We start from the raw sequence: 14,995 nt of genomic DNA on the forward strand, positions 1-14,995 counted from the left end.
ACTTTGGGAGGCCGAGGCGGGTGGATCACGAGGTCAAGAGATCGAGACCATCCTGGTCAACATGGTGAAACCCCGTCTCTACTAAAAATACAAAAAATTAGCTGGGCATGGTGGCACGTGCCTGTAATCCCAGCTACTCAGGAGGCTGAGGCAGGAGAATCTTTTGAACCCAGGAGGCGGAGGTTGCGGTGAGCCGCGATCGCGCCATTGCACTCCAGCCTGGGTAACAAGAGCAAAACTCCGTCTCAAAAAAATATATATATCGTATATATATGTTTTTTTTTTTTTTTAACAAATCTAGAATTTTTTTTTTCATGTACAAGATTTTTTAAAGAGTATTCATCAAGGATGCAAGTTTCGAAGGATCAGGATCATCGTGGAGGATGGGAGGCAGGACTAGATTGCAGCTTCAGACACAGCAGCATGCAGAGGCTCACATCGTCAATTTTAGCTCCAGATCAACTCCAAGGACAAACCAGCAATCTTGAGAGGACCCAAGGACCCTCTGAAGGAAGCAGACTGCTCCTGCAGGACCCGGGAGACACCCCAAATACTGTGAGTGCCCCAACTGAGGAAGTGGAAAAAGGAGACCCTCCTCTCCCAAACACACACCCTAATGGGGAAGATGAAGGTCTGTTTGTGGGAGAAGTTGAAGCTGAGTCCATTTAGAGAGCTGAGTGAAATACAGGGGTACAGGAAGCAGCCGAAAGGCCCTGGGAGCTCGCTGGGATCCCCAGCAGCGCATTCCTGCCTGGAACCACAGGAATCCATCGGGAGGGCAGCCAGAGGAGCAGGGGGTAAAAGTCCACAGGGAGAACAAAATCTCTAGCTGAACTTTATAACAATTTGAACAGGGTGAGAAGCCTTCTGGCCAGAACTTGTGGGAGGGTACAAATCTGGTGTGCAGACTCCACAGGCGGTGGGAGAACGAAGCCCTTTCTTTTGCAGCACGGCAGCAGGTTGCCTGCGGCAAGTTTTGGAGCCCGACTCACCCACCACCAGGAAACAGACTCGGAGCTGTTGTGGGGACACGGTGGGAGTGAGACCCGCCCTTCAGTCTGCATGGGAGCTGGGCAAGGCCGGTGACTGCTGGCTTTTCCAGACTTCCCTGACAGCCTGCATGACTCAGCAGAGAAAAACCATAATCCTCCTAGGTACACAGCTCCAGTGACCTGGGAATCTCATCCTCATTGCCGATGGTGGCCACAGCAAGACCCACCCAAGGAATCTAAGCTCAGACACACCTAACTCTGCCCCCACCTGATGATCCTTCCCTACCAACCCTGGTAACAGAAGTCAAAGGGCATATAATCTTGGGAGTTCTAGGGCCCTGCCCATCCCCGGTCCCTCTCCACACTACTACAGTTGATGCTCTCTGGAAAGTGCCACCTCCAAGCAGGGGGACAACCAGCACAAAAATACAGCATTAAACCACCAAAGTTAAGGACCCTCACAGAGTTCATTGCACCACCTCCACCTCCACCTCCACCAGAACAGGTGCTGGTATCCATGGCTGAGAGTCCCAAAGACAAGTCATATCACAGGACTTCGTGCAAACAACCCCCAGCACCAGCCTGGAGCTGGGTAGACTTGCTGGGTGGCTAAGCCCGGAAGAGAGACAACAATCACTGCAGTTTGGCTCACAGGAAGCCACATTTGTAGGAAAAAGGGGAAAGTACTAAATCAAGGGAATACTCCCATGGGACAAAAGGATCTGAACAACAGTCTTCAGCCCTAGACCTTCCCTCTGACAGAGCCTACCCACATGAGAAGGAACCAGAAAACCAACCCTGGTAATAGGACAAAACAAGGCTCTTTAGCATCCCCTCAAAAAATCACACTAGTTCACCAGCAATGGATTCAAACCAAGACGAAATCCCTGATTTACCTGAAAAATAGTTCAGGAGGTTAGTTATTAAGCTAATCAAAGAGGCACCAGAGGAATGTGAAGCCCAATGCAAGGAAATTCAAAAAATGATACAAGATGTAAAGAAAGATAAATAGATGGGAACTAATTAAACTTAAGAGTCTTTGCACAGCAAAATGAACAGTCAGCAGAGTAAAGAGACAACCCACAGAGTGGGAGGAAGTCTTCACAAGCTATACACCTGACAAAGGACTAATACCCAGAATCTACAACAAACTCAAATGAATCAGTTAGAAAAAAAAATCCCATCACAAAGTGGGCTAAGGGCGTGAATATACAATTCTCAAAGGTTATACAAACGGCCAACAGCATATGAAAAAATGTTCAACATCACTAATGATCAGGGAACTGCAAATCAAAACCACAATGCAATACCAACTTACTCCTGCAAGAATGGCAATAAAAAAAATCAAAAAATAGTAGATGTTGGTGTGGATGTGGTGATCAGGGAACACTTCTACACTGCTGGTGGGAATGTAAACTAGTATAGCCACTATGGAAACAGTGTAGAGATTTCTTAAAGAATTAAAAGTAGAACTACCATTTGATCCGGCAATCTCATTACAGGATATCTACCCAGAGGAAAGTAAGTCATTACTCCAAAAAGATATTTGTACCTGCATGTTTATAGCAGCACAATTCACAATTGCCAAATCGTGGAACCAATCCAAATGCCCATCAATTAATCAACGGCTAAAGAAACTGTGATATATATATATATGTGTGTGTGTGTGTGTGTGTATTTGTATATATATACACACACATATATATGTGTATATATATGTGTACACACACACACACACACACACACATATATATATGTACGTATGATGGAATACAACTTAACTGTCAAAAGGAATGAAATAACAGCATTTGCAGGGACCTGGATGAAATAGGAGACTATTATTCTAAGTAAAGTAATTCAGGAATGGAAAACCAGACATTGTATGTTCCCACTGATATGTGGGAGCTGAGCTATGAGGAGGCAAAGGCATAAGAATGATACAATAGTTTGGGAACTTGGGAGGAAGAGTGAGAGGGGAGTGAGGGATAAAAGACTACAAATATGGTACAATGTATACTACTCAGTTGATGGGTGCACTAAAATCTCATAAATCACCACTAAATAACTTTCTCATGTAACCAAATGCTACCTGTACCCCCAATAACTTATGGAAGTTTTTTTTAAAGAAAAAAAAGAATGCTAGTTTCTGGCCAGGCACGGTGGCTCACTCCTGTAATCCCAGCACTTTGGGTGGTTGAGGCAGGCAAATCACCTGAGGTCAGGAGTTCAAGACCAGCCTGGCCAACACGGTGAAATCCAATCTCTACTAAAAATACCAAAACTTAGCCCAGCACAGTGGCAGGCATCTGTAATCCAGCTACCCAGGAGGCTGAGACAGAAGAATAGCTTGAACCCAGAAGACAGAGGTTGCGGTGAGCCAAGATCATGCCATTGCACTTCAGCCTGGGCAACAAGAGTGAAACTCCATCTCAAAAAAATAAATGAAAGAATGCTAGTTTCAATTTTACAATGTATGGGTTTATATTTAACATTGTGCTTCTCTCCATTAACATTTTAATCTTATGTACATTTAGCACCTAGTATTTAAAAGTTAATAACAAACATTTAAATATTTTACATCCTCTGAAACATAAAAACAGACCACACATGTAATTCTACATGTCCCCTACTTTCTTCCCAAAGTGTAAGACTTTATTCAAGGATTGGGCTGGGGACAGAGAACAGGAACAGGAAAAGAGAAAGACCACAGACAGAAAATTCTTACCTCAATGTCAGTTATTTCCTGCTCACATGTGAAAGGGAAACTTTTGCTAAGCATCCCCTACCAAGTTTCTACTTCTTGCTAAAGCAACATCTAAGACTATGGGCCCGAGGGCAGAATAAGGTCTCTCATCTTATTTAAACAGCAAGACTCTAAATGTGTCTAGTTTGTTAACATAGCTTATTCTCAACATTGCATATTATCATCGTATGCTGGCATATGCTAGGAACTCATACATTATAATCGTTAGAACTTTCCAGAGGAATCAGTCTCCTGTCCTTGTTGTCAGCATTATGCCATAGGCTGTAAAAATTCTTGTGCGTTTTTTTTTGTCTGCTCCTGTCTAATTGCAAACAATATGCCTTGTCTCCAGCTGCATCATTCCAGCTGCTTAAATCTAGCTGTATTCACACTGTCAAATTCTTAAAAATGGCAACCTTTTTCTTATTTAAGCATGCTTTCTAGGTTTGCTCAGATTTTTGGCCTGGTACCCAGAAGGTGCTCAATAAATGCTTAATGAATTAACAAATGGATGAATGTCTACTTTTAGATTTATAGTACCTATACACCCTTCTATTCAGGTGCTCATCTCTAGAATATGGTGCTTTGAATCGATATGATCTTATTACTTGGCAGATCTAATGAATTCTGCTAGAATTTTAGTGTTTGAAATAAAGTCATCTAAGCCTTAGTTGATGTGTTTATAAAATTGAGAAATACAACTTCTCCCCGAGGATTGTTAAGGAATGAAAATATGATAATGTATGTGGAAAAGTTTTGTAAACAGTATTTATTATTATAACTTTATTATTGTCATCAATCCTACCAGACATAATTTATATCTCATTCTAATGAACCCTAAGGATTTTTTTTGTCATAATGGCAGCTCAGTGCAACAAATATCTATATAGCAAATACACAGTGACCTGAGGCTTGGGAATATCACTGCTAGCTCAAAGTACGTGTAGAATGCTTTTACTGTAATATATTTATAAAACAACTTGATTTGTAGTAATATAATCAGAATTAAATCTCCAAAACTTTCAGTATTCCAGTTTTAAACTATCAAGTCAAAAAAGAAAAATAGTAGGCATTAGGCATCAGCCCATAAGCACTTGGAAGTATTACATCCTTCAACCTACTATGTGTCCAACTGTAGACAAAACACTCTAAACAGAGTAACGGACCAGTTGAGCCAGGAGACCCGAGTTCTGCTCATGACCCAGTCATTAATTATTTGAGAGGTCTCCTTTAACAAGCTACTTTTCGTCTTAATTTCCTCACCTATGAAAGGTGAGTAGTGGACTAAATTCAGGTTTCTGGAGTATGTTATATAGAACTCTAAGAACTCAAAGACCACTCCAAAGAGTCAGAACATGGTTAGGTTATGCTGGAATAGGTAGGAATCAGGAACTCTGATACTTCATTCTTATTTCTATTTTGAGATATTCCACAAAATTTTATTTGGAAAAAAAAAAAACTTACTATGTTGTTGTTTATGCCACAAGTACCTCCAACTTAACCTATCCACAGCTGAATTCAACATTTTCTTTTCTTCTCCATCAATCAATATTATCTATTCCTGCCCCAAGCCCCATCTATAAAGCATCCCAGGAGAGAAGACTCAGTATCATCTTAACTCTGTTATTTTCCTCACCAGATCCTACCATCCACATTTCCAATCAATCACAAAGTCTTATCTAGGATTTGAGAATATAGATTGCTGAAAACAGAAACTTAAGACTTCGTTCTTTTTTACTGACCAAATTTATAAAAATAGAAGTTACAATTATATTTGATGAAAATCTTTGAAGAGAGACTAGTAATTCAGTACTGAGTGGGCTATTGCTCTTTACAGTAAGAAAGATAGGATTATAAGAAATTTATATTCTGATCACAGAAATAAAAAAATCAGAAAGCACTTCTGGAAAACTAGGATGATCTATGTCTCTTTGTACTCTAATTCTTGATATGATGAATTATAGTTCTTTTTAAACGTATATCAAAGTACTCCAACATATTCGACTGTTAACCATAAATGTTTTTCTCTGTTCATTTATTTTTTATTTGCTTTCCATGGAATATAATTTTTAAACTTGAAGTCCATGATGATTACAAAGCTTCTTTGTATGGAAAATTGCTTTCATTAATTACAGGGAATTTACATATGAGAAAATTTACTTGCTTGCATAATCTATAGAAGAATTTGTTACAAGAAACTATAATCTATAGAATATGTTTGTTAGAGGAAACTGATTTTTTTTCACTGTAAATGAATTCACCAAAGACTGTGGTAATTAACTCATCCCTCTGCAAATGAATTTAAGAGCCTTGTGGTAATCAATCCTCCATTGTACATGTTGTGTATGTTGTCTTATTAAAGAGAAAGCATTTTCCCGACTCTCTCCTGTAGCAGCTAACAAAAATAAAAATAACCTTCAGATTTTTTAAATATTGTTTTTAATTGACAATAATTGTACATATTCATGGGATATACAGTGATTTTATAAATATGATGTATTGTGATCAAATCTGGGTAGTTAGTATATCCATCAAATATTTATCAAATATTTATCATTTTTTTGTGTTGAGACAGTCAATATTCTCCTTCTAGCTATTTGAAACTATGTAATACATACTTAACTATTGTCATCCTACAGTGGTAAAGAATACTAGAACTTGGCCGGGCGCGGTGGCTCAAGCCTGTAATCCCAGCACTTTGGGAGGCTGAGGCGGGTGGATCACGAGGTCAAGAGATCGAGACCATCCTGGTCAACATGGTGAAACCCCGTCTCTATTAAAAATACAAAAAAATCAGCTGGGCATGGTGGCACGTGCCTGTAATCCCAGCTACTCAGGAGGCTGAGGCAGGAGAATTGCCTGAACCCAGGAGGCGGAGGTTGCGGTGAGCCGAGATCGCGCCATTGCACTCCAGCCTGGGTAACGAGAGCGAAACTCCGTCTCAAAAAAAAAAAAAGAATACTAGAACTTACTCCTCCTATCTAGCTGCTGTTTTGTATCCTTTAACATATCTCTTCCCACCGCGCTCTTCTGCCTACCTTTCCCAGCCTCTGGTATCCTCTATTCTACTTTTTACTTCTATGAGGTCAACTTTTTTTTTTAGCTTCCACTTGAGTGAGAATACATGGTGTTTAATTTTCCGTTCCTGACATATTTCACTAAATATAATGTCCTCCTGTTTCATCCATGTTGCCACAAATGACAGAATTTCATTCTTTTTATGGCTGTATTCCATGGAGGGGTGTGTGTGTATTACATTTATCCATTCATCTATTGTCAGACACCCAGGTTGAGTACGTATCTTGGCTGTTGTGAATAGTGCTGCAATAAACATGGGGTGCAGGTGTCTGATCAACATACTGTCTTCTTTTCCTTTGGATAAATGCCCAGTATTGGTATTTTTAGATCATATGATGGTTCTATTTGTGGTTTTTAAGAAACCTTCATACTGTTCTCCACAGTGGCTGTGCTAGTTCACATTCCCACCAATAGTTTGTGAGTCCTTTCTTCACATCTTCACAAATATGTATTATTTTTCTTTTTGATAATAGCCATCCTAACTGGGGTGAGGGGACGCTTTCACCTTGTGGTTTTGATTAGCATTTCTCTAATGATTACTAATGTTAAGCATTTTCACATATTTGTTGGTGAGCTGTATGTCTTCTTTTCAGAAATGTCTATTCTTTAAAATCAGATTTTTTTGCTGATGAGTTTGTCAATTATGGATATTAGTCCCCTGTTGTCTAAGTAGTTTGCAAATATTTTCTTCCATTCTGTGAGTTTTCATCTCACATTAAGGATTGTTTCTTTTGCTGTAATGTTTTTTTAGTTTGATATAATCCCATTTGTTTAGTTGTGCTTTGTTGCCTGTGCTTTTGAGGTCTTGTTCATAAAATCTTTGCCCAAACGTTCTAAGGCATTTCCCCTGTGTTTTCTTTTGCTAATGTTATAATTTCTAGTCTCACATTTATGTCTTTGAACCATTTTGACTTGATTTTTGTATAGGGTAAGAGGTTGGGATTTAGTTTTATTCTTTGCATATGGATATCCAGTTTCCCATTTATTGAAGAAACTATCCTCTCCCCAGTGAGTGTTATTGGGAGATCTTAGCTGGGTGTCAGAGGTCTAGCCACCCTGCCAGACAGGCCACTGAAAGAGACTATGTGGAGACGGAGAGATTCAGGATTGTAGGCAGAGAGGGAAGCTCAGCCATCCTAGTCTCTCCACCGACCTGATAAACATGAGTGGCCACCTGCAGGCTGGCAGAACAGCCCAGCTGAGCCCAGCTCAGATTGAAGAACACTTAGGAGTGGGGTTGTTTTAAGCCATTAAAGTTTTGGGGTAAGTTTGTCAGCAACATTTGACAACACAAAACACTGGTCATTCATAGATATCTTTTTTCTAAATATAAGACAATTACTCAAATGCAAAGAAAATATGGCAAATGTTTTCCCACCACAAGCTTCTCAGTCAACAGCCAAACTATAATTGGTCATTGGCTGGAAAAAAAAAAAAAGAAAAAGCCACACCTTTTATCTTAATTCATAAATATCCATGATTTTTTTTCTATCACTCTTTAATGACAATGGAAAGGCAGAGCAGTCAGCTTCTGACAGTCTCAGGCCCTGGCTTAATTCTCATTTTGCCAAAAATAGAAACCATCAAAATGAATTATCCACTACTGGATACATGGTAATAAATAAGATTGTTTTTACTTTTCTAAGATGTTGTTACTTAATTTTCCAAAATCATTTATTTTTATCATTCCCTACAATGAGAAAGCAATTAAACTGGTTAAAGTTATAAAAAGAAAGCAAGCTCTATTTCCAGGGAAGTAATAGATAACAATCTAATGGTAACACAATAAATGTTAACACAACTAGAATTTGAATCCCCGTAATCAGCAGAAGATGGCACACTAACTGCTTCCTCAATTTAAAACAAAATTCCATAAAATATAATATCTACATTGTAGAGATGATTTCTTCCTATCTGAGGAAATGAGCAATTGGGAAGCAGGTTTTGCCGAGTTAAAATACAGTGGTCTTTACATGGTTTCAAATTTTGCTTATCAAAAGGTAGTCATCCACAATGCAAGCCTTCCAAATCCAAATTCTGTCTTCACATAAGCTTTCTTGCATCTGTTCTTGGTCTTTTGAGGGAGAGGGTGAAAGTCCACATCTATTTCTGTGCCAAAGTTTTGGCAGGTTTTCTCATCTGAAACTTTGCTGCTGCTGCATCAGGCCCACATTTTCATAGACTCTAGCATGGCCTTCTCCCATTTCTGCACAGGGTGGCACTGCAGTACAAGGCGGGAGAGGGCTCTGATCTCCACTCATCTGGTCTGCTAGAGAACACTTAATATTGGTATATTGTTGCCCTTTCCTCTCGCTCTTCTGCTCTTCCTCAGTCCTGCATTGTAGTGTTTCAATATAATAGATAAATTGTCTGGATCATCCCTGACCTCTGAGACTGCACCATCTGGATGGTTTTGAGAACGTCAATATTGCAGTCAACACCTTTCTCTCTGATGATGTCAGTAAGAATATCAATCACAATGAACGTCCCTGTCTGGCCAATTCCAGCACTGCAGTGCCTCCCCCAGGGTCGCTAGGCACTCTGGTCCAGCCAGGTCCAAAAGTGATATTGCCAGACTGTTCTCTCCATATTCTCTTGTCCAACCTTTGAAACTTTAAGTTATCTTAGCATAAAGTCATTAGTGGCGCTTTCTTTGATATTCCTAACACACATGACTTCATATTCTTTTAAACCATACTTGTCAGGCCAGTATTTGACACATTTACTCTTTCCTCTCTCCACTTTTGTTGTCAGGACACTCACTCGGGAGTTTTCTTGGAACACCATTCACCAAAAGTCGTTCTCCGTGTTTTGCAGGCAGCCTCGTGTGGCAAAGTAACTTTTTGGGGGCTTTGAATTGTTGTACTTGGTTTCAAATCCAGGCATGATGATATTTGCATTGATGTCATCTCAAACAGGCTCACTGGGATCACTGTTGTGTAACACAATCCTGGTATATGATCAAAGGGCAGGATGTTTTTATATCTATTTTCATTTTTTTCTTGCCTTTGACCCTCTTTTTGGCTATAGAGAGTTTGCACCCCTATTGTAGTATCTCAAATTCTTCCCAAAAGCCTTGTTTTACTTTATCCATGGTCTCACCTGATTTGCTTAGTTCTCAAACTCCGCTTTCTATTTCAGCAGCATTTATATGAGTCAAGGGGCTGCTTTAGTTGTAGTACTGTACCCAGTGTTTCCATCATAGCATTCTTCTAGCATTGTTCCACAAGATCTGTCAAAGATCAAACCATTCTCCTCCACCAACATGTACTTCAGTTCCTGACAAAATCATGACATGGGTCAGTTCAGACTTGCCATCATGGCTCTCCAGAGAGAACAAGATCTTCAGTGTGGCTCTGGCTCTCTCAAACAAGAAAGCTACCATGCTTTTCTTTTTCAGTTAATACTTTCTCTGCTTCCTTTCCAGAAAGGTGTTTGTGAAACCACCTTTCAGAGGTGGGATCTGCACAGTTCAGAGGATATCTAAGCTCAGTAACACCTCCATTCTTCTCTTAATTTCCTGTGATGTTCCATGTGTAATACTGGACCAACTCAGCCAAAGTGGCAAACTTCTCACCTCCATACAGGCCACAGTCATCACCAGTGTCCTGAATCTTGATGTGGGTGACAGCTCCATTTCCACTAATGGAAAGGGTGGAGTCTCCAGGGTTACTTTTGCTAGGCCTTGCCAAGAAACTGCCATCAACTCCTCTGGTCAACAGTAGATTTTCTGCCTCCACACCAGTGATATTTGGGTGAAACCATCTCAGCAGTGTTATGTTCCTCCCGCCCTCCAGCTCCACGATGGACCCGCTCCTTGCTCAGGCTCCACTGAGCTCGGACACATTAAGCTGGCCTGAGGGAGGCCTGCTCAGGACTGGACTCGAGGCAGAGCAAGCACCTGGCCCGGCCTGCTCCTCCTCTGCCCACGCCCTTTGCCGCCATCGCCCCCATGATATCCTAGTTTTCTCTTTCACAGATAAGGAAATGGTACCCAATACCATAGCTGGTGAAAGGCAGAAGTGAGCTTTGAACCCTGCAAGTCTGACTCTGTCTAGGAAGGATAGCACATAGCTTGTAGCAGTAATGCAGATATGTGGGGAACAGTGAAAAGGTAAAGTCAAGATTCTGGAAGAATAGGATATAGCAAATGAGAAAAAAATGATGGCCTGTAATCCTACCACCACCAATGACATTTTTCACTCCCTATTAAGCCTACAGCAAAATTAAGGCGACATTATAGTCTACTGTCACATCTGAAAAATGGTTTCAGAACAAAGTCCCATTACAGAACCAAGTCGCTCTATTTCCAAGAAAGAAATAGATAACAACCTAATGGTAACACAATAAATAAGACTATGACAAACTGAAGAGATCTTGGAAACAGTGCTCTGTGGCATTCACCAGTAAGTAATGAGATCATTACGCAGCAGTAGTTCAAGGCTTACAATAGCAAGGTTTCTCTTCCTTTATTATGAAGAATTGGAGAGTAAATCTCCAAATTTTAAAATGAAGAAGGACAGTAGGCACAATCTTGTCCTATCCCTTCAGTTAATACATTAGAGAAATACTAAAAAGATTTTTTAGACAACCTCAGCTCAGACTGGGATTTGATAAAATTAAGGAATAATTTATAATGTTGTTAGGTATAATGATGGTATTGCTATTATGTTGTCTTTTTTTTAGTTCTAGATGTTAGTTACATATTAAAGTTCTTATAGATGAATGATAGGATAAAACAAGATTGGTAAAATGTTGACAACTAAGCCAGATGTCCGAAATATACACTCATTAAAATGTGCACTCTACTTTTCTCAAGGTTTGAAATTTTTATGACACTTTTAATTACGGCATAAAAAGAGACAAAATGGTACATGAAAATATAAAAGACAGTCAACATCTCTCATAATAATAGAAACGCTGAGCTATTGTGTAGGACCTATATAGTTAGCAAAGGCATCAATGATTTGGCAACACTGTCTTTTGTGAAGACAATGAGGAAGCAGACACTCTTTTGTAGCAAATGCAGTGAAAAGGGTAGCACATTATAGTTGGTTGAATTGTGTCCTACAAAAAGATATGTTCCATCCTAACCCCTAGTATCTATGAATGTGACCTTATTTAGAAATAGGGTCTTTACAAATGTAATCAAGTTAGGATGAGGTCATCCTGGATTAAGGTGGGCCCTAATCCAATATCTAGTATCCTTACTAAATTCAGAAATATACAGTTTGTACACACACGCGCGCACACACACACACACACACACACACACAAACACAGAGGGATGAGCACCATGTGAAGACAGAGGCAAGCATTGGAGTTATGCAATTATAAGCTAAAGAACTCCAAGATTGTCAGCAACCACTAGAAGCTAGAAAGAGTTAAGAAAGGATCCTCCCTTAGACTCTCTACAGACCTTAATCTTAGACTTCTAGCTTCCAGTGAGGGAATAAATATCTGTTGTTTTAGGCCACCCAGTTTGTGGTAATTTGTTATTAGAGCCCTAGGGAACTAATAAATTCCCCTATGATAGGGAATTTGGCAATCTCTAACAAAACTAGCTATGTATTTAAGCTTTGATTCAGAAATCCCACGTTCAGGAATTTAACCTGAATACATCTCAAAAAAAGAAGAAATCAGATGTAAGATTGTTAAAATAGTGTTATTTGTACCAAGTATGAAAAATAAGTCAAATGTCCATTGGTTAGAAAATGTTTCGAATGGCCAAGCACAGTGGATCAGGCCTGTAATCCCAGCACTTTGGGAGACTGAGGTAGGAGGACTGTTTGAGACCAGGAGTTCAAAATCAGCCTGAGCAACATAGCGAGATGCCATCTCTATTACAAATACATATTTTTTAAAAAAAAAATTGACCGATTAAATTATGATATATTTATACATGGAACAATTTAAACAATTCAGCACTTTAAAAAGTAAATCTCTCTATAAAATGTTACCATTTCCACATCATATTATTAAGAGATAAAAGTTTCAAGAGAGCATTTATAGTATGCAAACTTTTGTGCAAGAAAAAAAGGAAAAATAAGAATATGAACATATATATATTAATTTTTTTTCCATAAGAATAAAGTCTAACTATATTGCCCAGGCTGGTTTCAAACTTCTGACCTCAAGCAATCCTCCCACCCCTGCCTCCCAAAGTGCTACGATTACAGGCATGAGCCACCATGCCGGGTCTATATTTAATATTATAATAATTTTAAATTTGCAAAAAGAAACAAATATAGGAGCAACCAGAAACTAATAACAGTGTTACCTATATAAAATGGGTGGGAACAGGGAGTGTATAATTTTTACTTTAAATCATGTTAAGATTTTACATCTTCAAAATCTAAAACTAGAAAGGATAGAATTCTGAAACTAACTTTAAACAAGTTGTGTATCAAATTAATAACATCTACATTGTTTTTAAAAATTAACTCAAATATATCTTGAACCAAGTATGCTGATATTATCCTCCAAGGGATAATATAAGAACAGTGTCAACTGAAAAGGAATCTTAAATTTTACTTAAGGTTTACTACTGGTAGCTGTATTGGTGTCAATTTTTAACATATTTATTGTAAGATAGAGCAAATAAAAAATATATTGATATTACTCACAGATTTCTCACTGTGGAATAAGAACACAGGAACAAGAGGAAGGAACTTGTAGCACTGGACTGAAATTAAAGGAATCAGAATGAATATATATATATACATAAATACATATTTCCCTGCTAGCTCTGTCAACTTGAAAGGGACTGAAAGCAATGACACCACAGAATAGCAAATAACACAGCTGGCATACATATCTAATTTGTAAATGCGGTTCTCTGAATGGAAAGGAAGATCCTGTGAGAAGTTGGCTACATTCCAGACTGGGGCAGTGAAAGATAGGAGAGCCTGAAATATCATTGTGCCAGAAAATAAGTGATCAAAAATTTTTAAGGATCTTCTGGGATAGTCACATGAGAACGCTTATAAAGTGACTGTTTATTGAAATAAAAATGACCAATAAAAGCTATTTGAAAGACAATAGTTTGTGAAAACTGTCCCAAGGGCATTAAAAAAAAAAAAAGGCAAGGTAACTTCTTCCCTTTCCCCTAATCTCAACTCACCTTGACAGAAGCTCTACTCTGGGTGGATGTGGCTAAGACTGCAGGGCTCCCTCTCCCCTCAGCCTGCAGTTAAGGGATACAATTTCTTATCCACAGCTTAGGTCCCTAGCATTTCTCATGCCCTCCAATTGAGTGGAGGAGGCTAAATTCCTGGTGAGGGCATCTGAAAGGTGGGGAGATCCCTTCCTCTAACTGGTACCCACTCATAGGACAGAGAGATCCTATGTGCAGCAGTCAAAGAAAACTAGGGCTGCAATCACCCTCATACAAGCTCAATTCAGGTTCCAAAACAGAGAGACTTCCCCATCCAGCTTGCAGAAGAGTAACTTAAAGATTTTACCCAAGGGGAGAGGCAGTTCATAAGAACAGAGCTCTAAAACTCTCCCCAAATGAACTAACTTTTTTTTTTGAAACAGAGGGTAGAGAAGTTCAAGCTTTAGAATGCTCTCAAAAACAATAGGTTTTCTTAATTAACAACAACAAACCATAGGCCAGCTAGTTCACCAGAGAGAGTGAGAGAAATCTAAGACCCCTCCTGGGATCAGAATAAAGCTCAAAGACAAGCTACCCTGCTCAAGCTTAATTGGATCATAGTTTGGAACAATTCGTGCCCCAGGGAATTGTCTAGAAGAATAGAGGTGTCAGCCGGCAAGGAGTGGGGCCTAAAATCTGGCTGTGACAACAAATAAAGGCCTATCAAATGAGAAAAACAGACAGTACCACGGCCAGGATAACTGTGCACACACCCAAGGCTGCTCCATGTGAAGAGCAAAACCAAAGGCTTCACACTTGGGAGGATAAACAACTCACTGAAATAGTCTAGACAGATAACTAAACAAACAAGCAACAACAACAAAAACAAGGCCCACGGGCACAGAATTGATGGAATTATGAGATATTATCTAGAATGTCCACTTTTTAACAACAGAAGAAAAATATCCAAGGAAATGGGAAAGAGTGACACAAACATAGGGAAAAAAAGAGGCAAAAACACAGTGAGAGCTCAGATCAAATTTAAGAAAGATGTCAACATTATCTTTATAAATAGCTTCCAGGAAC

General features: G+C 39.3%; 1 pseudogene; it reads right to left on the reverse strand.

The window, feature by feature from the left end:
- Nucleotides 1–8,948: 8,948 nt before the first annotated feature.
- Nucleotides 8,949–10,758, reverse strand: LOC105718646 (tyrosine-protein phosphatase non-receptor type 11-like; annotated as a pseudogene).
- Nucleotides 10,759–14,995: the final 4,237 nt, after the last annotated feature.

This window comes from Aotus nancymaae, unplaced genomic scaffold, assembly GCF_030222135.1.
Source record: "Aotus nancymaae isolate 86718 unplaced genomic scaffold, 86718_ANA_hifiasm-v0.15.2.pri h1tg000041l, whole genome shotgun sequence".
Classification (NCBI taxonomy): domain Eukaryota; kingdom Metazoa; phylum Chordata; class Mammalia; order Primates; family Aotidae; genus Aotus; species Aotus nancymaae.